This window comes from Protopterus annectens, chromosome 8.part0 (genome assembly GCF_019279795.1).
Source record: "Protopterus annectens isolate FY-2018-M chromosome 8.part0, PAN1.0, whole genome shotgun sequence".
Lineage (NCBI taxonomy): Eukaryota > Metazoa > Chordata > Ceratodontiformes > Protopteridae > Protopterus > Protopterus annectens.
The window spans coordinates 1143917588-1143943144 of NC_056741.1; the positions used below are offsets into that span (position 1 = coordinate 1143917588).

At 36.9% G+C, this 25557-nt stretch overlaps 1 long non-coding RNA gene across 1 annotated transcript in view; it reads left to right on the top strand.

The window, feature by feature from the left end:
* Window positions 1-25557, top strand: part of LOC122809276 — a 63789-nt gene that overhangs the window by 12637 nt on the left and 25595 nt on the right. The window contains exon 2 of the long non-coding RNA XR_006365883.1: window positions 5088-5197. This is a non-coding gene — a long non-coding RNA (uncharacterized LOC122809276). The remainder of the gene's footprint in view (window positions 1-5087; window positions 5198-25557) is intronic.

Below are 25557 nucleotides of genomic sequence, written 5' to 3' on the forward strand. Positions count from 1 at the left end.
CTTCAGACAATACATTAGAGCTCAGCCCTCATTTAAATACATACTAAAAAAGAAATCAACCAATCAACAACTGGAAAAGCATTGATTGAATTAGGAGCATCTTGCAAGTGCACTTTTACAATCACCCTTCTGAATACTATACAAGTGCTGATAAATACGCTTGGAAAAGGCATTTTTAGTTTTGCCTATATAGAAGGCTGAACATGCCTCAAAGGAGGTCATATATACAACTCTAGATGTCTTGCAAGTACAAACATTGGTAACATCAGTTTGTCCCAACATTCCCCTTAAGAAACATATAAATGGTGTTAATATAAAGACAAAAGTGACATGACCCACACCTTCTAGTAAGTGGCACCCTTTTGGTCTTACTACCAGACTTTTCAAGTAACATTTTCATATTGGATTTGTTTCTATAAGTGAAACTAACACTTTTGTCAAACAGTGCCTTAGTAACATCATCACATTCAAAAATATGATGGAAGTGACTGTATAATTTTGCAATAGAACTATGTGGGTTCTATAGCTTCAAACTAGTTTCAGTAATTCCAATGCTTCACTGAAACAAGATGGCTGAAAAAAGCGAGATCATGGATCAGTGGAGATAAATATGTTTCTTTCCCCTCCCTGAAGCTTGTGCAATCTTAGAGTTAGTATATTTAGAGATGCTGGGGGGGGGGTTGTCTTTTTTAGGATGAAAGAGGTTTAGTGGTTTCCATGAATGCAGGCTCAATGCTTCAGCCAAGCTATGGTGCCTGAAGCGTTATGCTCCTGGTAGGGTTATCCTTGGTAAAATGGAGTGAGAAGAAGGGACAAATGGTGATGCAGAATGAACCCCATGATTGTTCAACTAAAGAGTTCTATAAACATGCTCTGAGCAGGGATTTCAGGCCCCATTCTTAGAACTAGACCTGGGGGTGATATTCACCAGGAAATGGCCCATGTAGTTGAGCACATCTCACCCTGAAAATATTGTCATGTAGGTTTGCCACCAGCAAAGGTGCTGAGTGGGGGTCCTGGCACTGTCAATCACGTGGCAGTCAGGAATCACAAAGAAGAAGTGAAATTCTTGAAATAGTATTTTTTGTATTTTTATAACAGCAAATAGAAGTATATGAATGTTTTCTTAAATGGGCAACAAATAATGTATAGCTAAGTTTGTAGTTTTGTTTTTCCCCAGGCTAGAACAGAGTATGAAAATGGTCCACTGAGATCATTGCTTTACCCTGGTTAACAAATTAAAATAAACAAAGTAAAACAGACGTATAGAGGCAAAACAGTGGCACATCATGTCAAAATGAGGGTGCCCTTAAAGCATGAAGGTAAGTAGCATATGGCAAATGTGCTTCTATGGGATAAAGTTGTGATGCCCCTGTTTGAAAAAGATTAGCGCAGAAAAGGTGACCTCAGTAACAACATTATAAAGACTGTACATACAACTGGCCAGCATGGAAATAATTTTGTCACAGTGGAGAAATTGTTGAATTTAAATGGATTCTGAGCAACCATTAATGAATGAAAAGTGCATAACCAAGACATTAAAGCCAGAACTACTAAAAAGTAAACCTACCCCCACCTTCCATAAAGTCAGTCTGATACAAAGTGTAGATGCCCTGACATATCACTGTACCCTTTTAAAGGTCAGTCACTGTAAGGGTCTCTTTTCTCTTCTGCATTATGAATTAGTAGTAGTCACTAATATCCTTTACTAGGGGAATCTACACTAATAATAAAGCATCTTGCAATGATGCTCCTCAGGGAGATAAGAACAAACAAATGTGGCGGTCACAATGGACATACTGTCCACATGGCCAACAGGCTCACATTCTGGTTATTTTAGTATAGTTCCACCACAGATAAGGCCACATACAAGTGCAGTCTGTGATATATTTTGCCTGGTTTTCAATGTGAAATATTTCTTTATACAGTATACAAGGTAGAATTCCCCCTTATCTTTTCAAACTGCTCAGAATGGACTAAGATTGTTCACTTGTTATCTGAAAGAGCTCGACACATGAATGATGAAACTAACTGCATACATTTATTCCCACATTTTTTTTTTTTTTACAAATGTATCCTTTGAGATAATATTGCACAATAACACCATCAGAGTTAATCGGCATCAGTCCCCTTTTTCTCCACTTTTGTATATGGGGCAGAGTGTTACATCAGCGGTGACCTTCACCTACAGCCAATGTTCACATGACTAGTAAATGTGATGGTACTATTCCACATCTGTAAATGTGATGGTACTATTCTACATCTGTAAATGTGATGGTACTATTCTACATCTGTAAATGTGATGGTACTATTCTACATCTGTAAATGTGAAGGTACTATTCCACATCTGTAAATGTGATGGTACTATTCCACATCTGTAAATGTGATGGTACTGTTCCACATCTGTAAATGTGATGGTACTGTTCCACATCTGTAAATGTGATGGTACTATTCCACATCTGTAAATGTGAAGGTACTATTCCACATCTGTAAATGTGAAGGTACTATTCCACATCTGTAAATGTGAAGGTACTATTCCACATCTGTAAATGTGATGGTACTATTCCACATCTGTAAATGTGATGGTACTATTCCACATCTGTAAATGTGATGGTACTATTCCACATCTGTAAATGTGAAGGTACTATTCCACATCTGTAAATGTGAAGGTACTATTCCACATCTGTAAATGTGATGGTACTGTTCCACATCTGTAAATGTGATGGTACTGTTCCACATCTGTAAATGTGATGGTACTATTCTACATCTGTAAATGTGATGGTACTATTTTACATCTGTAAATGTGAAGGTACTATTCCACATCTGTAAATGTGATGGTACTATTCCACATCTGTAAATGTGATGGTACTGTTCCACATCTGTAAATGTGATGGTACTGTTCCACATCTGTAAATGTGATGGTACTATTCCACATCTGTAAATGTGAAGGTACTATTCCACATCTGTAAATGTGATGGTACTATTCCACATCTGTAAATGTGATGGTACTATTCCACATCTGTAAATGTGAAGGTACTATTCCACATCTGTAAATGTGAAGGTACTATTCCACATCTGTAAATGTGATGGTACTATTCCACATCTGTAAATGTGATGGTACTATTCCACATCTGTAAATGTGATGGTACTATTCCACATCTGTTTAATCTTTTCTATTTTACAGTTTGTCTGGCAGTTTAGCACAGAGGCTTAAGAATATGTTTTGCTAGCACTAGAAACTGTAGCAGTTTTGTTTTTGATTCTCACAGCCTCCATTTGTCTATTGTGCAACTCTGGGCAAATTACTTAAGCAGGGATTACTTCCAGATTATTCTTGAAAAAGGGCTTTCCCAGGTAAAATGTTTCATGTAAGTGACTGATCCAAGGACCCTTTTCAATTATGACTCAAGCAGTTGGCTCAATAATACAATACAGAGTAACTTATCACAGGAAAAACAAGATATGTATAACTGTACAAACAGTGCCAATGGCAAAAGGATTCATGGTGCAAGAGAATTCAAGAAATACAAAATACACTCAAGTGCAGTGAGATAAGCAACATATGAATAAATAAAACTGACCTCATGATGGAAACTGTATATTCAAGAATATAGTTGATGGAAGATGTTCAGAAGATGGCGATAAAAATAAAAATGCCAGATATAAATAAATTGCTATACACAGTCAGTGAGAAGATGAAGTCAATAGAAGGTATTTAAGTGGGAAAGCAGCTGCAGCCTGTAGTATCAGAGAATTGAGAAAATAAGGCTGATTTGCAGGTTAAATAAGAAGATAGTAATCTAATAATAATAATAATAATTCAGAGGGTAAATCATTGCAGGTGGCTGGAGCTAGTTTTAAAAAGGCATATTCTGTAACAGTTAAGTTGAACAGGGTTTAATTAAAATAGGGGACTGTGCTCTAAGGGGGTAAGAAGAGATGAGGAATTGGAATTTAAGGGTGAGGGGTGTGAAGAAGTTCTAAATGGTAGTACAGAGAAGGCTTAAAACTGAAATGGAGCAGTACAGGCTAAAAAGTGTAGGAATATTGTCTAAAATAGAATGGCACAAGTTGCATATATCTGTGTACTTTAATGGTTCTGGGAATCCAAGATAATGTACCACACAATTCCTGCTACCCAGGAAAGAAGATATATTCATTATCCATAAATGGGAACATTATAAAGACTAGTGTGATGCAAGGTCATCTTTACAAAGTTTATAAAACTTCAAAAAAAAAAAAAACCTTACTGACCAATAACAAAAATAAAGGGCTAATGAGGTATAACAGATTATTTACACTGTCACATTACAGAAAGCAATACACCAACTGCTACATAGAACTGTAAATGCCCATCTCTATGGGGATAACATGCTTGTGACAGATAATAATGACAAAAGGGATGCCCTATGAGGCCGAAAACTGTAACCACCTAAAAAAAATAAGCTAGATAACTGAAAATCATAACCCCTCCCAAAAAATGTTTAGGGTGATAACTGTATTAAAATATTTTGTATGTGTGCTAGCCTCTCCATAACCCAAAACCTCCCCTTCTTTATATATTAGTCCACAGTCTTACAACCATTGGAAACAGAGAAATACCTGACAAGGATCAAAGAATAGCTTGCACGGGTGTGATCTCAGTGTAAAGACATTATATTTTAGGGAGCTGGGATCTAGGAGACCGCATTCGTGGAGTTACTATTCAAAGAATGTCATATATCCTGTGACAACAAACATATGAATAAGCTAAAATGAGTTCTAGACCTGCTAAGTGAATATTGAGTCACAGTCAGTCCATACAAGGGTGAATTCTTCAAAGAAAAAGTACTGTATGGGCTTATTAATATCAGAAAGGGGCTGCAGAAAACATCCCATGGCAATGTAAAGATTAAGGTGGGTTATCAGATAACAGATTAATGGATGGGCAGTAGAAATCACTAAATGAAGTGGAGGCTGTGTTAAAAGCACCATGGCCAAAAACAGATTCACAAAAGTAATCCGACAATGAACCCTTGAATTATTGTTGTTGTAGAGTTTTGAAAAATATTGCAGTAGAGTTATACTCATACAGTCTTTTATTACAGAAAGTCTCAGTGTGACAATGGATGAACTGTTACAAATGGAGCTTCAAGGCAACAAAGCACATAATGACACTGGACAGGATACTGATACACTTTGACCTTATAATGTCTAGGTAAGCACCATTTGAATTATGTACATTTACTTCATAAATGTAATTCACTGTATTAACTGTAATTATAATATAATTTTAGCCTAAGTCATGGCTCAAAATGGATCTCTAACCAGCCCACCCAATTAACAAATGGAAAAAATAAACAAAATGTTTTACCTTATAGAACTGGTGGTATTTTGCTGCACTATTTCCAAGATGTCATAGAAAGGCCCACTGCTTTTGTGTCAAGCTCTTTAATGAAATTATGTCCAGACCGACCAAGTAGACCTTAGTCTAGTACAGGGAGTATGAAAGTTCCACAAGTATCTGTATGCAGAAATGGTCACACTGGAAACTGATCTTCACCTACTGGTGCTGATATCCAATATGAAAAAGGCCTTTCTCAAATGATTGCAGATGGACTTTGTTACTGGTCCCTGTTTTAGGAGTACCTTTACATGACAACAGGAATAAAGAATATATGGTAAATAAGCAATGATGATGCATTAGAGATTTATCTTTTTAGTGACACACTTGCCTGTCACCAATATTTACATTTCGAGAGAGAGAAAAGGTCTAAAATTGCCCTGTGCTGTCCAAAGTGCATGAACAGGGAGCAAAAGGGTGGCCTAAAAGAGGTAAAGAACTAGGCCTTGCCTATGCAGCATGGGATAAACAGTTAATTGTGCCTCAGTGCACATTACTGCATATCTCTGGAATGGTGAGTCACATAAAACTGCATACTAAGAGGTGGAGCCAACCTTTGAAGGGCATGACAAGAACAAAGTCCTTGACAGGGAAGTCATAGGTGGCAGACCACAGCTGAATGACGACTTCTCCCACTGTCAGATACAGTCCTGATGGTATAGAATATAACCAGCCCCACTGCATCCTGGGAAAAGTCTTGTCTTTGCAAGCCTATTTATGGAGAACATATTCATCACAGAATTAGATGTTCATTAAAATTACTTGATGCAATCTTCATAGAATCTACTACCTCAGGGAAATGTATTTCTGTTCTGAGGACAGTATTCAGACAAAATAATACAATTAGCAAACTTTAACTGGCAAACACATTTCACATCAGAGCAGTTTCAAACGTTCATGAAACATGGTGCCAGATTTGTAATAAGGGAATTTGGTATATTGGGTAATGCAACTATTTGATTAGCGACCCACCCCCTATTAAGCAGTCAGTTAATGACATGACAATTTGCAAGCTGCAAAACTTTTTTGCAAGAACAGTTTGACAGCTTTTAAGCTATAAATAAGTGATTACAATAGTGATTGCTTAAGCACAGCACATAAACTCTCTGTATGTCCTGCTGTTTTAAAGATAGTTTAACTACCTTAAAACAATGGAGAGCTTGACAGTTAATTTACAAGCTATTAAGTGATTGTGATCACTTAATCAACAACTGATATGCTACTAAACATTATTTTTTTCAGTGTTTGGCACTGTCTACAAGTTCACTCCACTATTGCTACAAAATGTCACAGAACATTTCACTTTATCACCCCACCACCCAGTCGCATGTTGGAGAAAATCAGCTCAAAACCATAAACAGCAGTCAAACAGACAGATACAATGTTTCCCTCTCATATGAGCAAGATACTGAGGAAGATGAAGTATTCAGATGTTAATTTGGTAAGGCAAGTGATCTTTGTTCCATCAGAGTTTGGTCACAGTGGCACTGAAAAATGAAACCGGTCTTTGTCTTCTACTATGAGTAATTAAATGATGCTTAAATAATAAGTCATCAGTGGTTGAAATTCGCTTGACATTCTTCTTATGTGGTGGTAAGTACACATTGTTACACAGTGAGCATGAGAAATGGAAATTTAAAAAAAGCAAAAACAATAGAATAGCGGAGTGGTTAAGACAGTAACTTGGAAAGCTGTCAATTTAGATTCAGACGCACTCTAATTTCCATTAGATGGTGTTCTAAGCATTATATGTCACTGCCTTGTGCTCTAGATAACCCTAAAATAAAACCTCAAATCCTAGTCAACCTACATGGACGATATATGAAATGAAATTCCTCTGAAGTGAGGATGAAACAGGGAGCCATACGTCTTTACTTCTCCCTACAGCTTTCATTAACTTCCTTCTCCCTAAGGAAAAACTGAAACACATACATCCGAGAGAATAAAAAAGCAAAAATAAAATCTTACCATGCATTTTTAGCAACAACGGTTTGCTGAGTCTTATGGTGCTGTGAAGGGCAAAAAGCACAATGCAATATAAATGAGATTAAATAAGCCAAACCCAAACCTGATTATGTCAGACATGATAATTTGTCAAGAGGAACAGGTACAGAACTGGTCTGTGAACTCATGTAAATGTCAAAAGAAACAATACAAAATGACAAAGAACTGTCTTCTTAAGAAAAATAGCTGATTCTACAAATAAAAAGTAAATATGAGATAGAGAACATCAGAAAAGAAATACCAGTCATTTAACATTTTTAGATAAAATATACAACAAAACACAGATGACAGGTATGGGAAGAAAAACTTAAGAGGAATATTCTGATTTTATTCACACACAACCAGGCCTTCCTCCCAAAACTCAGGTAGCTAACATACCAGACTCTGCTCACACTTATATTGTCTGCATCTTCACAAAAAAATGGTGCACAGGAATATTCTGCTGTGAAGTAGCTTGTCTTAAACAATGTGGGCGTTGAATTTATGCTTGTGATGAAATTTCATGAACAGTAGAATTAGAAGGCATCTGCACACTAGAATAGATTTCGGCAGCAATGAATGAAGTGTTAAACTTTGGCTTGTGGCCAGAGTAGTCTGAGGTCGTACAATTAACAGTAAAGGCTACTCACTGCCAGCAGAAGTGATACTGACAAAAACACTCCATCTGCGGTAAACAATAAATCCTAGCAATGAAAATGTCAGCAACGACTTTTACAGTGTTCAATAGTCAGTATTTAAATTTAACACAGAATTATGTTTTGCAGCTCCAATCTGTTTTAGTAAGCTTTTTAAAAATGTTAACTTCTGTTGCAGAATTGCTGTAAAAATGGTAGATTTAAATATTTTTAAAAAAGCATTACATTTTTATGTACTTAAACACACACAGGGGGTATTTTTAAGCAAGTTGCTGCAGGTCAGAATGTAATCAGTACACTTGAAGAATTCAACAGGAGGAAAGTAACAGTGATAAAAAAGGAGGAGAAGTACCTATGAAATGACTGACATAAAAATAACTTCAAGAAACAGAAAATCTTTATGTAGAAAATAACTAGAAATGGCATGATCTTTGCTTGTAGTATCTCACCTAATCTTACATTCTATGTCTCATCTAAAAAGAAAAAGGATATGGTACATCCATTCACTGACCATTTCATTGAATCATAATTAGCCAAGCTTGACAGAAAACAATCTACTCATGAACAGCCTTTACATGGAAAAGGCTTTTACAAAACCTCACCACAATGGTATGCAGAGGGCCGCACCTTTGTGCTCCCCCATTAATATAACTACCTCAAGGTCACCAAACCTCTGACTTAAGTAATGATTTCTTTCACTGGTAGTCTGACAGACATGACCAAACAGACCACAATGAATGTATCTATACCTCAAAAAATGAGTAAAAACATCACTAGGCCTATGGGAAGTTCTGTGTCATTGACTGTAATTCAGCCCCTAATTTATAATTTCTGCAAGATCCTGGATTTCATTATAACAAGTAGACAGTGACATAAATGTACAGCTTAATGGTTATGCACACATTCTTAATATCTTCAGGGTTTGAGTGCCCACATTTGTAAGAGCTGGAGATATGATCAAACCTATGACAGCATACAAATTATGGAAAGTAATGGACATAAAAAATTGGGAGAGGGATGGTTGCATGGAAAAGGGTGGCATGTGGATATGCTAATAACAACAAAGATAGAATTAGATGTGCCAACAGTTCTAGAACAGTCAAACAGTAGACAAAATGAAGGTCTGGGAAGAGCAGTGTAGCTAAAGGTATATAATGAGCCCTGAATGCCGGTATCGGATTTGATCAGAACTGAAGCACAGTTGCACTCCATTTGGCATAAACTGTAGCAGCTACTTGTTACAGTTTAAAAGAATGGAACATTTTTTTCTCCTCTACTCCAAGGAGAGGAGCATTTTTTCTCCTCAATTTAAAGTCAGATGAAGATCTGTACTGGGTTCAAGAATAGCATGCTACACCTCTGTCTAGGCAATTGCTGTCCAGTCTGCTACTAGTCAGAAATGTGACAATTAACTCACTGTCAGCAGGTATTAATAGTCTGTTTATAAACAAAGTAATTTTCGCTATTATATTCCACAATATTTAGCATTTATTATATATCCTACTTTTAAAAATCACTGTAACCTACACAGCTAAACAATTTCAAACATTTAACATAATGGAGGCTGTGACACCCCACCACTGCCCCAGTAATCAAAGAGCCTCATTCCTCACCACTGGCAACAGTGGCAGACGTACATTAAAAGGATGACAGGTACACACACAGTATTTCCAGATGCAGCTCACTGCATCAAGTGCAATTTCCCTTAAGAGCACACAGAGACCGCAGTCCATCTAGGTCTGGTTTCTCCCTCTTTCTCCAGATCCCCAATAAGACTCCCCAGTGGCACAGCTATATGGCTGAGATCTCAGCTGAGTTGCCAAGCCAAGACGTCCAGCACCCTCTCTGTCCAGCCAGTGCTTCATGTCCCTGCCCAAGTAGCTGACACACACACACACACACACACACACACACACACACACACACACACACACACACACACACCTGAGAAAGGCTGGCACAGGTTTACTAGCTATGCCTCGTTCTGCCCAGAATATAAGGTAGTTATTACTGCCACCAGCCAACTCTTTATCAGCTACTTTAAGGCCCTTAACAAAGGGTGTCCAATCTTACTGTGTAATGTTACTATCAATTCCAAAGACATGTATCTGGAGCATTTCTCCCCGGGCCTCCACTGAAAACAGGCTCTGTGGAACCTAGTCGGACTTTCCCGGTCAACAAATGATAAATAAAATAAATAAAATAATACAAATGGTAGTTTGACCAAGAGCAAGGCTATTAGGAGTGGCTTACACAATATCACCAAATAAATATGCAAGTACTCTCAGAACTTAAATGTGTCTCATAAAGATCAGCCACAATGAAATGTTTAAATATATTTAATAATAAATAAAAGAACAAAACAATACTGAATACATATGTATAATGATATCAGAGTTCAAAATCACAGGAAATATTTAAAACAACATTGCATGATGGTCTCAAATAAATAAAGAAAAATAGCCAAGCTAAGCTTTGCTATATTTCTGACTATATCTAAACAAATTATACTGCACCTAGTACACTTACGTCAGAGTAAGCAAGGCAAATGTGTGAATGGGTCTTCTGGTCAGGTCCACGACAGACTACAGAATGCTCTCTCAGACTTCTCAAATTAATATCTTAAATATTACTGCTGGGATAGCTTGCAGAATGACATAATTTCTTGTCATCTGACTTCAGTCCCCAGGCTCAAAACAACCATTGATGCCAGCTGATACCATTTAGCATCTACCTGTGAAAATAAATAGATCTCAGATCTTTTGGCAAAAGGTGGAAGTCATAAAATAATTTACTTTCCTCCACATTTAAAGACAATACAGAAAACCTCTCAAGTACAGATATTATGCCCCCTGTTGCACTGAAACTGAAAGATAACATATTTTTATGGCCCAGCCATAAAGTAATTTAATTTTAACTATTTTTCTGAAGTTTTGCAAGTTAACCTCCTGTGTTCCAGTTTCCCTTGTTAAAATATATACATTTAAACAGTTACAATAGTGTATATACATGTTGGTTCTTTTCCAGTAGGGCACGCTGTGGATACATCTTTAAGTTCAGAACTTTGTAAAATACCTCTTCAGCACACTTCTGTACAAACCATCTTATATGACATATGGTTCTAATAAGGTTGTAACACAACCATCTTCATAAAGCATGTTGACATTCACAAATGACACATAACCATTTACAAAATGTATTTATTTATTGCAGTTGTTAACCGGGAATGTCCACTGGGCCTAGAATGAGCCCATTTTCAGTGGAGGCCCAGGGAGAAATGCTCCACAATAATTACATGCAAAAAAATATTAACCTACAGGACAGTGTCAAGCAGTACTATTACATTGAATGAAAATAGTAAGAACAGTAAAAATGATTACAATCATGGTAAAATATAGAAGTAATAAATGGCATACATTCAAATAACACAAGTATGAATATATCTGCAGAATTCTCAGCAGAGGAGAGTTAACTTCAGGGTAAGAATAGGGGGGACAGAAGGGCTAAAGGAGGGGAAAAGTCAAGCTAAAGTGAAAGCAAGGGAGTAAGTATGGCAGAGAGAAGGAGAGGAAATGTCAGTAATTGAATAGTTAAAGGTGAGACTCCAGGGGGAGAAGTCAGGTGTTGGCGTTATTTGTTGGGGTGCAGGAGCATAGCCAGTGAAAGTAGAGCTGTAGTTTGAGGGATTTTTAAAGGAGGCAGGATTGCTGATAGTCCTGAGTGAAGGCGGAAGATTATTCCATGACTTAGAGACAGTGTAGGAATACAACATTTGGCCGGCTGAGAGCTTAGGTTTATTGATAGTAACATTTTGTTTTCAGACCTGAGGTGTTGATTAGGATGGTACATGGTCACTATGGAGGAGAGGGAAGGGAAGATTTCTGGGCAGTAGATAAGCTTGTGGGCCATAGTTAATTGTAGAAAAGTGAGATAGTGAGGGGATTCTAGCCAGTTCAGTTGATGCAGAGAGGAACAGTGGTGGGTAGAGAATTTTGCATTTGTAACAAATTTAGCAACCTTGTTGTATGTAGCAAGAGTCTAGTTTTATTTTCAAGGAGGACTGTAGACTAGTGAGGATGGAAGCACAATATAGAAGAGTTGGAAGCAGGAAGGATGAGGCCAGGGCCTTTTTAGCAGAGAGGCTAAGAAAACAGTCATGCCTATAAAGGGCTCCTAGCTTTTGATGGGTTTTTTTGATGTTGCTGTAGATGTGAAGGTCAGAAGTTAATCAATGATGACACCTAGCAACTTGGTACTAGGGACAACATCAATGATAGTGTTGTTTTGGGAATGAACAGAGAATAGTGACTTGTCAACAGAGCTAGATTTTGTGGGGGTAAATATTAGGAGTTTTGTTTTATTGGGGTTGAAGGCAAGATGGTTATGGGACATCCAGGTTTCTGTAGAAGTAAATGCTTCTTGGGTAAGACACTGTAGTGCAGTGGCAGATTTAGAGGAACAGATGGCAGTCACGTTATCTGCATATTGGCTAACAGTACTGTGGGTAAGAGTGGTATGAAAGTTATTGACAAATATGTTAAATAAGAGAGGACCCAGTACTGAACCTTGGGGGGCACCGGTATTTGTGCTGATGAAAGGGGAAGAGAAGTGTAGCTATATAGTAGATTGCTGCCTATTGCTGAGATAATTAGTAAACCACTGTAGGGTAGGGAGAGATAGGCCAAGGTTAGAGAGTTTAAAAAGCAGAAGGGTGTGGGAAATAGTGTCAAAAGCTTTTGATAATTCAGGAAAGAGTGCTGAGACAAAGGAGCCAGCATCTCAAGCTCTATTTACTGTTTTCAAGAAGGAAATGAGGGCAGTGTTAGTGCTATGTCTGAGCCTAAAGCCATGTTGAGTGAGGGAAAGGATTTGGTGTTTTACCAGATGACTGAGGAGCTGAGTATGAATGCACTTCTCTAGTATTTTGGAGATGAAAGAAATGGTGATAAGACGGAAGTATGAGATGTTGGAGTTGTTGCCACCTTTATGAAGCGTAAGGACAAACGCTTTTTTCCAGATATCAGGTATGCATAATTCCTGAATGGATCTGTTGAAGAGGATGCTGATAGGATATGCAACGGAGGAGGCGGAAGGTTGTAAGTATTCTGCAGGTAAGTTGTCTGGGGTGTTGATACACGGTTTTAGTTTATGAAGAAGGTTTTGATGGTGGAAGGTATGGGTGATAGTGACAAGTTCCAGACAGCTGTGCTGGCAGTATCTCTCTGTCACACTTCTATATAAATCATGTTGATATTCACAAATGACATATAATTATTTACAAAATTCCAGATAGCTGGGCTGGCAGTATCTCCTTTTACGACAAAGGCAATCCAAAGCACTTTGATCAAAAGGCTATGGCATCCACATCCAGAACTGCATGCAGATAATTTAATATTTATAATCTTAAGAAAAATAGCTAGGGTGGGGTGAAAGAGGCTGCCGCCCTGGGAGTAATGTGTTAGAGACAGCAGTCAGCATATCTTGAACAGTCTTCAGTACAGTACTGACACTGAATGCTGACAGTGCATCTTTGCTCAGAAACACAGTGCTATAGCACTCCATATAGCACAAACTGTAGCAGCTGATTGTTACAAATATATCAAGCAGTCTGCCACAATTTAAAAGAAGAGAACTTTTTTCTCCTCAACTTAAAGCCTGATTGAAGAACTGTACTGAGTGCAAGAATGGCTATTTACACCGCTGTCAAGGCAACTGCTGTCCAGTCTGCTGTCACTCAAAAATGTGACACCTAATTAACTCACTGTGTACAAGCATTAATAGTCTATTATAAGCAAAGTCAATTTCTCTATTTTATTCCTCAATATTGGGCATTTATTATATATTCTGCTTTACAACAGTTACTGTAACTTAATGTTTTAAAATTGTTACAGGTATGTAACATAAATGATTTGACCTATTTATCATGGTGTATGAAACCTGAGTGCAACCTATAAGGCTCTGTTTCGGTCACTTAATTAATAAAATGCATAAAATAGCACTTGCATAACTCCATCCCACACTAATAGAGGTTACTTCATTGCATAGGAATGCTTTGTTTACTTCCATGTTCTTATACTAACAATAATTTGGCCCCTCAACATTGTTTATATTCAACTAACTTCTATACTCATTATTTTTACAAAATATGAAACACAAATTGCTAGACATACATATTTTCACAGTTGGAACTTAAAAAGAGACTAATATAATTACATAAACCTTTACTACACAAGTTCACCAGGCTTCAGTTTTACTCACTGTTTGATGTCCATTATATATATAGCAATTGTTAATCTCAAATACCCCTCTGTTAAGTTCACACAGAATTCTCTAATCTATCCAGCGATAGTTTTTGTCATATAGCATGCATACCTAATATATTTTCCCCTTTGATCATATCTTTTTTTCTGTAAGATAGCCTCCAATTCTCCTAAATCATCTGCTTCACCTAACCCGACAGTCATTCTACTCTTTTGCTTGAATTGCGTTTTATGGATCTTCTTTGATAATTATATAATTTTCTCCTTGCTTTTTCCAGGTTATCAAACAATAGCACTTTCCCATTCCCGCAGTTCTGTCAATATGGCAATATGGCAATAAATGTCAGAGTAAGTGTCATTTTCTTCCATTTAAACTATTCTACAGCATTCACAAGTCATAAGCAATGCTTCTGTGTAATCCCAAAATAATTATGTTCTACAAACACAGACTCCTGTCCACAGATAACTTTCTCCTTGACTGCCAAACCCTCCACAGTACTTGTTATTTTATCATAGCAAGTTAGAAATTAAATCAAAAATGGCCTAGGTTTTCCAGACTTTACCTCACTTACTGGTAATGTTTAATGCATTATCTGTGGAATACCCAGGAAATCTCTTTCAAAGTTAGTCCACTCTACAATCTTACTTTTCATACAGTCCAAAAACGTATTTTTTCTACTCCTTATGAGACATGGTTCAAACATAGATTACACTTTCTTTATCTTCCATTTCTATTGGCCACGTGTTTCTTGTTAGTTATAGTTCTGCCGTTTCCAAATGATCACACAACACCCATACTCCTCAGGCGCAGCCACTTGTATTCTTTTCATATAATTTTTTTAAATCAGTTAAATTTACCAGCTCAGTTTGTATGGCATACAAACTACTGGTTACTTGCAGCTCTTTACCAATTGGTTGACCCCATGATGGTCTCACTCAAGCTCATGCACAACTTCATAATATCCTGAATTTGACATACAACTATTTTTGTGACTAATAACCAACAAGCTTCACCTTTATTCACTGGCTTGCCAAAAACTGCACACACATCAATTACTTTTAACTTCGATTTAGAGCACTTTTTATATGTATCTCTAAACAGAGTAGCCTGAGAAATAATCCCATTTCAAACAGCATGCGTACATGCTCAACAGTCTGTGAGTCTCTTGAGCAGTCAGGTAGTTTTGTCTGAACAGTGTCAGATCACATTACATTGGCTTGCTGTGCCAAACAGTCTAAATTTAACAGAAGTAATATTACATAATAAGCATTCACTATTCATTTATTTATTGATTGGTGTATGGATCTATTTTTGTTTTTGTGTTTAAAATCGTAGAACACACTGATCAATGCTGAACATTTGTAGGCTCAGTCCAGGAAAAGTACATCACATTTTGACAGCTTAAAATATAAAAGTCTCTACAACATAAATATATACATACAAATTAAATATTAAAATAGTTAATACATGCAAAACGTGTTAGATTTCTTTACACACACACACACACACACACACACATATATATATATATATATATGTATATAATATATACTAGATATATATATATATATATATATATATATATATATATATATATATACATATATATATATATATATATATATATATATATATATATATAAACACACACACACACACACACACACATATGGGTCTACTTCTGTTCATTGAAATTACAATTTATCGAAGAACAGAATTATGAACCCAATTCTGTGAAAGTGCATTTAAGCAAAAATACACCCCGCTGCTACTTAAATAAATTAACTCCAAGATCGCACTAGAGTGGAGAAAAGAGAATATTCCCTTATCCGCACTCTACAGTGCATCGGTGGAGTGTGATTCACAAAAGTGCATTTTCACTTAAATGCACTTTCTCAGAATTGGGTTCGTACTACTGTTCTTCGATAAATTGTAATTTTGTAATTTCGATTAACAGAGGTAGAGAAGTAGACCTATATATATATATATATATATATATATATGTGTGTGTGTGTATGTGTGTATGTATATATATATATATATGTGTGTGTGTGTGTGTGTGTGTGTGTATGTGTGTATATATATATATATATATATATATATATATATATATATATATATATATATTTATACAGTTTACTATCATTTGATTGAATTGTACTGACTGAAAAGCAAATGTTTGAAAGCATTTGTCTAAAAACTGATTGAAAACCTGTCTGACTTAAAACAAAATTGACTGAAAACACATTTTGACATAAGAAAATGCAACATAAAATAATGTTATTCTGCTTTGCCCCTCCTGCAACCTCCATCTATGGAGCTTTGCCCCCCACTCCCACTTAATTACATATACTAACTCCACAGCCGCACAACCACTTGAGAAAAGGAAAACAAAAACACCAGACACAGTGAAATACTGCTTGTGCACAAACTCTGATTCATTGTGTGCGGTGTTTTTTCCTTTTATCTAGGGTTATGTGGCCATAGAGTTAGGACATATAATTAAGGGGGTGGGTGGTGCTAGGAGGTGCTTGCCCTCCCTGCAAAAACACTTTTATGTTGCCTTCTCCTATGCTGAATATTTTCAATGAGTTGTGATTCACTGAAATAGGTTTCAATCAGCTGGGTTTTTAGTGAAATTGGTTTCAGTCATCTGGGTTTTCAGTGAAATGGGTTTCAGTCAAGTGAGTTTTCCGTTAACTTGGTTTTTAAGCAATTGCTTTTCAGTCAAATTCTTTCAAGCATTTGATTTTCAGTCAAGTACAGTTCAATCAAATGATAGTAAACCTATACTTCTTTGGGAGAATTTGGAGAATCCAACAGTGGAGAAGTATTGAGAGAGTTATAGAACGTACGTGCTATGACCAAAGGTGCTGCATTTACTTTGTTTAAGTAGATAAATTTAGAATTTTTCTCAGAACTTCGAATAGAAGGCGAGTTTTGTAAGGCTTGGAGGTAGAACTTGCCAGAGTTTGGGGCCTAGAAGATAGAAACTAAAGTTTTCTTCCTTGGGCCGGGAGAACTTTGCCAGAGTAAGAGTGGCTCCCAGTGTTGTAGGAGAGGATGTTAGGGATAAGAGGGATCAGCATATATTGATTAAACCCAAAGGGAGGTCATTTCTATGTTTAATGGGCCATGCAGGGAACCAAACACTTTACTGAAAGTCTGTAACACTATTGCATTCTCCTTATGGAGTACAAAATGCATTAGTTGTTATATTTACTGATGAATATGAAAATGTACTCCTACATTCATAATTCATATAAGAATGTTCTACATCTTTCAAGCTGTATAATATTTCAACCTAACTTTTGGCCATGTCCACTGTTGAAATAAAGTTTGTCTGTATTGCACAGCTTATAAACAAAGTGACTGTGTCTAAATCTAGGGATGTCATTGCCCCCCTTTATTCAGCCAGATCTAGGGATGTCATTGTCCCCCTTTGCTCAGCCCTAATTAGGCCAATTACTGAATATAATGCACACTTTGCATGTATCTGGCCAGGCACTTGCAACAACTAGAACACCCAGAGAGATACCTTATTAAAAGGATATAAGGCCTAAACATGTCTTACTTAGACTAACTCAAAGCTCTGTCACCACACTTGGTATCCTACAGACTGCTAAGAGCTGACCAGTGTCTGGCATAGAAGGCATCCTCCGACCCAATACTGATGGATTTACTGCATATCAGCAAGTCAAATGACATCAGAAATACTTGGTCTGGGGATCTAAACCTCTTCTGAAATATCAACAGAACAGTATGGAGGGAGAGGTATATTTCACAGAGGATAACACTGCTCTGGAACATCCATATAAAAAAAGTTCACCCTTGTCCGTATTCATGTGCAACTTGGATCAACGAATGGAAAACAGAAAATGTATCCTAGGGATTGCCCCTGTACTACTAATGGAGGAAGACAGATCCTAAAAGCTTTATCCATGCATGGGTCCTCTTAAATTATCTATGGCATGATCCCAGTTATTGTCATTAGGTATATAACTTTATAAATATATATATATATATATATATATATATATATATATCAACCATGGGATGGGTAAGGCCAATCTGTAGCCCGAAGAGATAGGTTATTTTGAGCATAAAAAGGGAAATTCTCTAGGCTTAAAATGGCCCACAAGGGTAGCTAGCCTGGCCTAGCATTTTCCCATTAGCCTATATTCGTATATGTATCAAGGACAGTTTTCTTCAGTATCATCTTAGATTTTAGCTGGTACCATGCAATGCTTTCCAAGTCACTTGGTTTAGGCAATAATAATTGAAACAGGCACATGCTGCATATCATTATAACAATTAAGAAACAAGTAGCAACATCTCCGGTGGTATATCTGGATACTGACAGTTTTTTTCCCTTTGACCATACATTTAACACTATGCACACCAATAACTTGTAGCTCACTTTTTTGAAAATTAATGTAAATATAAAAATATATTTAATTGACAAATAGTAGCTAACATCTCCAGTGCAGTACATCCTAGATAAACAATTTTAATGTCATTTGGATCTCACAAGTTGCCCTTTCAAATATTTCATAGCTTTAAACATTAAGTCAGATGGTTATAGGAAGTGCCAAACAATGCCACAACTCCATAAGGAACTATGGATGTCAAACAGAAATACAATGAAAAGATACCATAGTATTAAATAAGTTAAAGATCTAATGGCAGTGCAGTGGTTTGTAGGTGTAAATAAGTTAAAGATGTTAGGACAGTTAATGAAAGAAGAACACATTTTTTATTGAAAACAAAAAATTAAACGTTAGAAATCAAGACGAGAAGACAAAAATTAGCAGAAATAGTTCATATCCATAATTTCAGCATAACAGTCAAAAAGTACCATCTTATTGTTTTACTGAAATAAGAATGAATAACAAGACAGCACCTGAAAAATCATCTTATTTCCAAACAGTCCACCTCCATAAAATATTGTAATCACTGTAAATAACTGTTAATTTCTTGTACTATTCTTAATATTTACTAGTACATTCTGATAATGAGAGCCATATATATCCCACAGGGCTCTATACTGTGGACCATCTCTTTTCTTTATACTATTCTTCTTAGATACAAAAGGGGAAATGAGGACAAATATAATCAGATATGCAAGTGACAACAAATTATGTAATAAATCCTCTAAAAATGCCAGCGTTTTCCAGGATGCTACAAACCAGTTAATGTGACCCCCCACCACTGGACCAGTAATCAAGGAGCCACACTCCTCACCACTGGCACCAGTGGGGGATGTACACTGGGTGGATAACAAGTACACACACAGTATTTCCAGATGCAGCTCTCTGCATCATGTGCAATTTCCCCTAAGAGCACACAGAGACCACAGTCAGTCCGGGGCTAGTTTCTCCCTCTTCCTCCAGATCCTCAGTAAGACTCCCCACTGGCACAGCTATAAAGTTGAGATCTCAGCTGAGTGACCAAAGTAAGACCTCCAGCACCCACTCTGTCCAACTATTGCTTCATGTCCCTGCCCAAGTAGCTGACACACACACTCTTTAAGGTTGATTTACACACGTATACCTGGGAAAGGCTGGAACAGGTTTACTAGCTATGCTCCCCTCTGCCCATACTATAAGGTAGTTATTACTGTCACCAGTCACTCCTTAGCAGCTTCTTTAGAGCCTTTAACAAAGGGTGTCCAATCTTACTGTGTAATATTAATACTAATACAAATGGTAGTTTGACCTAGAGCAAGGCTATTAGGAGTGGCCCACACAGTGTCACCAAATAAACATGCAACTACTCTCACAACTTAAATATCTCTACACAGATCAGCCACAATGAAAAGTTTAAATATATTTAATAATAAATAATAAAAGAACAAGACAATACTAAATATATAGTCACAGTGACATCAGAGTTCAAAACCACAGGAAATATTTAAAACAACACTGCAGGACCGTATAAAATAAATAAAGAAAAATATCTAACTAAGATTCATTATATTCCCGACTGAATCTAAGAAAATTATACTATAATCTAAGAACTTACCAATACATCAACGCAAATGTGGTGAATTAATCTTCTGTTTTTTGTCAGGTCCAAGACAGAATACAGAATGCTCTGTCTCACTAAGAAACTTCTCAAAGCAATATCTAAAATATTACTGCTGGGATAACTTGCAAATTACATCACTTCTTATCATCTGATTCCTAGTATCCAGGCAAAACAACCATTGATGAAGTTATCAGTTTTTAGCATCTACCTGTAAAAATATACAGACAAGAGCTTCTCCTCCGATCTTTGGCAGATGCAGGAAGTCATAAAACAATTGCATTCCTTCATGCTTTCAAAACTAGTAATTACTTCACCCTAAAGACAATACAGAAAGTTTCCTAGTGTAGACATTATGTCTCTTGCTGCACTGAAAACTGAAATATACCATCTTTTATAGCCTCGCCATTAAGTAATTTAATTTCAGTTGTTTTTCTGAAATTTACTAGACCGAGGGTAACCTCTTGTATTCCAGTTTCCACTGTTAAAATATATACATTTAAAAAGCTACAATAGTGCATGTACAGTTCTGTTCTCTTCCAGTAGAGCACACTGTGGCTACCTTTCAAACATAAGCATTTTGGAAATACCCTTTTCAACACACACATCTGCACAAGCAATTTGATATATACATGACATACAGTTCTAATACATTTGTAACACAAGCATATTACACAAATCATTTTGATATTCACCAATAACATATAATTATTTACAAAATTCCAGCTAGTTGAGCTGACAGTATCTTTTTTGTCACAGTTACTACTACAAAATACATATTGACTGCAATGAGAATCATCTTTGCTTTCATGTCAACAAATGTACAATCCTGTGATCTGGTTAAAAAGATAAAAAGCATTACAATAACATCATTTTCAAATAATTAAAAAAATACTAAAGATCTTGGGACCATGGTAGAGAACAATTCAAACTATATGTATTTATCAGTGTCAGAAGGCTGTATTCTATAGCTCATTTATCCTAAAAGGTATGTCTAGTCATGCTAATGTCTAGTCATGCTAGATAAATCAAACTGATCTAACTCAATGCTGAGATTTCTAGAATTAGAACAAACCAAATAAATACACATTACAATGATTCTTTAGTAGAAAACACATAGGGATGGAAAACATGATCTGTTCAGAAAGTCAGTAAGTACTATCATGTTCTGTTTCTCACTATGCCTAGTCTATGTGACAATATATCTCCAATCCAGAGTCTGAACATAAAACATGCCACTAGGAGAGCCAACACAGGATTAAATGAACATATTCTTAAAAATAAACATCAAGAACAGAAAAAAGTATAACAATGCAGTACCTCCCTAGGCTATAGACTACATTTTGCAATATCAAGTCAGTCATCAACTTCTTTCAAAAACACTCATGGTACATGTATGAGAAACCACAAAATATCCACACAAGACAATGGCAGTCAAGCTCCTTGAATGACAGTAGCTTGTAATCTTGCACCTATAATTTACAAAAATTGTTTATTCTTTTCAAATTCTCTGCACTAGAAACAATTTTAAATACAAATAGGCACTGTGCATTCCATATCTACTGTTTTGACCCACCCAACCACAATACCTTTCCATATATTACTTTTCTATATCCATCTCCATTTTCTATATAAAATGCACATTTTTATAAGATCTTAACTATTAAATGACCATTTACATTCTGTACTTAAATGAATCCAGAAATGTACATTTCTTATATAACTACTGTTAGATACTTACAGGGACCCCTCCCTCATACAAAAACTTTCTTCCACACTATCATATTTCCTAGTCAGCTCCTAATTTTCTTGCCTGTATATCAACAAAGTATCCAAAATGTTTGTAAGAAATTTATTTCCATTTGTAACCTTGACAGTATATTCTAGCAAAGATGATCATCTTCTGACCTCAGCAGAGAAATAATTTTCTGTTAACCTGGTATAAGAACTTCTTTCTAGCCATTAACATCCACTTCTCCTTAACTTTCTATTCAAGCTTTCACTTTAATTCTTTCATACCTCCCAACCTGGAATCATCAAAAATATGGACAAAAGCCCATGAAAAGTAGGTACAACTGGCCAAAATCTGGACACTGCATAGCATAAAATTTGCATATATAATTATGTAACCCCACCCACACTAATATAATATTCAGATACCAACATTCACAACACAAATTGAAGAACAGACAAAATATTAAACATTACAAAATATAACCAGAATAATAGTGTTTTATTTATATTAACATTTGAACTTGTATCAAATTTGAACTTGAATAAAACTGAAATGTAATTTTCTTTTATAAAAATAAAATTAACTGCTACACTATTATTAAGCAGCACCACTTTGTTGTTGTGTCTTTCAGCTTTTCCCAGTTAGGGGTCGCCACAGTGGAACTCCGATCTGCTAATGATTGGCAGTAGATTTTTATGTGCCGAGTTGCCGGCCCTGACGCACAACCTTCAATGAAGGTACGCCCATTCACGTATGTCTCCACACAGAAGACATTCTAGCTGAGAATCGAACAGGACAATGTCTTACTGTGAGGTGACAACGCAACCGCAGCACCACCACCGCAGACTATTAAATGTAACAAAATTACAAAATATTAATTAATTATCTATCAGCCATCTGCCTTTCCAGCACTAAAAACATTTACACAATTATGTTCCCAGTCAGTCAGTGCAATCCAGCGACCTAAAACTCCTGTCTGTCTACAAACCTAACAAATCTGCTGGGTATTGTCTGTACTCGTACAAGGTTGCTATAGCCTGGAACAGATTCTGAGATTGCTGTAAAGTGGAGAAAGGGCAAATTCTCCTGATACCACTGTCCGCTTGCAGAAACCTAATGCCATCAAAAGTGATCAAATGAGTTTTTATCACTTCTGCTGGCTGAAAAAAAATTCCATATTATGAATGTTTAATTATATGTTGTGTTTATACGTGTGTGTGTGTGTGTGTGTGTGTGTGTGTGTGTGTGTGTGTGTGTGTGTGTGTGTGTGTGTATAGATAGATAGACAGATAGATAGATAGACAGACATAGCTATAGATATCAAGTCTTAAAGCATTCTTCCATGGTAAAAAATGTGCATTGAAAAACATAATATTCAAGACAAAAATTGCTTCAGCACTATGTCAATACTCAAACAAGCTCTGTTTATTAAAGCAAAGACGCTTTTTCTATTTAGTATTTGACCACATTTATTTAATACACGTGACTTTTCTAATTACATTTAGTTATATGCTGCTGGAGAATAAATACTTGCTATTAACATATTGACTACTTATATTCTAAACTTTATGTCCTATTTTGTGTTCCATTTTGGTGAAAGAAAATGGAAGGCTTACTTATTATGAATTATTTATGAATTAATGTTCTCCAGAATATTATAAGTAATTATCACTTTTTTACTAAACCACTGGGCCTGACTATGGTTTGCAATGGATATTAATTATACTGTACAAAGGTAACCATTTATTTTGATACTTTTTAATTTTTTAAATAATTGTTTTCTTTTGGGTTATGCCAGTTACACTAGAAGCTAGAATCTAATCTATAACATAATATATATTTATTTTTTAGGTTCATAGGTTCATACTAGGCTATCTGCCCAAGGGCATTTATAAGCCTAGCCCATAGATATGTGGCTTTCGCCACCCCTTTAGTTTGAATAAAACTATGCCTATTATTTTGCTGTGCCTCTGTCAAGCAGTGACACTGAAGTAATCCCTGGGGTATATCTGCGATCTCCCATCCATTGGTCAAGATTCCTCTTGAACAAGGCCAGCAAGGTGCTCTGCCTCACATTTACCGGGATTTTGTTCCACAGCATAGGGAGTCTCTGGGTGATGAATCTGTCCCTCCAGCACGCCCTATTAATAACCGTGTCAAGGTTTAAGTCTCCCGCCTTGTGGTTCTGAGGGATCTAGATTTTTTTGAGGTGAAGCATATTCATCAAATCTGGGTTTGACATGGCCTTATATGTCAGGCACAGGTCACCTCTGAGCAAGCGGTATGAGACTGAATAGAGCTGGAGTTCTTTCAGTCGGGCAGCATAAGACATATTTTTGAGACCCTTTATCCTCTTGGTGAGGAACTTTTGGGGCCTTTCCAGCTGCTGCAGGTGTCGGGTCAGATACATTCCGAATGGGGCATTGTACTCAATCATAGGTCTAATGAGTGATGAGTACAGGGGGACGATGACCTCCCTTGATCTAGATGTGAATCCCTTCATGATCAGGTGGGCAATGTAGAAGGTTTTCCTGACTACTTTAGCAACATGAGTGTCAAACGAAAGGCTAGTGTCAACCTGGGTCCCCAGGTCCCTGATGACCTCTTCTGTGCTCAGTGGATTGCCACCTATATGGTAGCTGGGGGTAACCTTGTTTTTCCCGAAGGGTATGACTATGCATTTCTTGGCATTTAACTTTAGGCCATGGCTCTGGCACCAGTAATCCGTTTCTGTGAGGCCCTTCTGAAGGATATCTGTGTCAGAAGTGTTTTCGACTATGGTGCCCAGTTTGCAGTCATCTCCGAACTTTGTCAGCCAAAACCCTCCTGTGTTTGCTTGTACTTCAGAAAAGTAGATGCCGAACAAGAGTGGACCCAGGACTGAGCCCTGTGGGACACCACTTGTGACAGGCTTTGAGTCTGACATGGCTCCAGCAACTCTGACCCTGTGGGTTCTGTCACTTAGCCAGTTTGCAACCCATCTTGTGATGTATGGGTTTACATTCAAGCTGATGAGTTTTTCGATGATACCTGAGTGGGGTATTGTGTCGAAGGCCTTTGCCAGGTCGAGGTAGGCTGTATGGACTGCCTTCCCCTCATCAATGGCCTTGGTGACTGTTTCGAAAAAGTCAACCAAGTTTAAAAGGCATGATCTGCCTTTGACAAAGCCAAACTGGGTTGGATCCAAAGTCTGCAAGTTCCCTATGTCGTTATTTATGAGTTCCATTATGATCCTCTCCATGGCTTTGCAGATAAGGCTTGTCAAGCTAATGGGACGGTAATTTCCAGGGTCGGTGGAGGCACCGCCCTTGTGAAGTGGGACCACAGTCGCAGTGCGCCACTCCTTGGGTACGTATCCTGAGGTGATGCTAAGATTAAACAGCTGTCCTAACTGCGGGTTTAATTCCTCATTGAGTTCGTGGAGCACACAGCCGGGGACACCATCCGTCCCATGGATGCTGTGTTTTTTGCCTTGGAGAGAGCAGTTCTCACCTGGGCGTTGGAGATGTTTG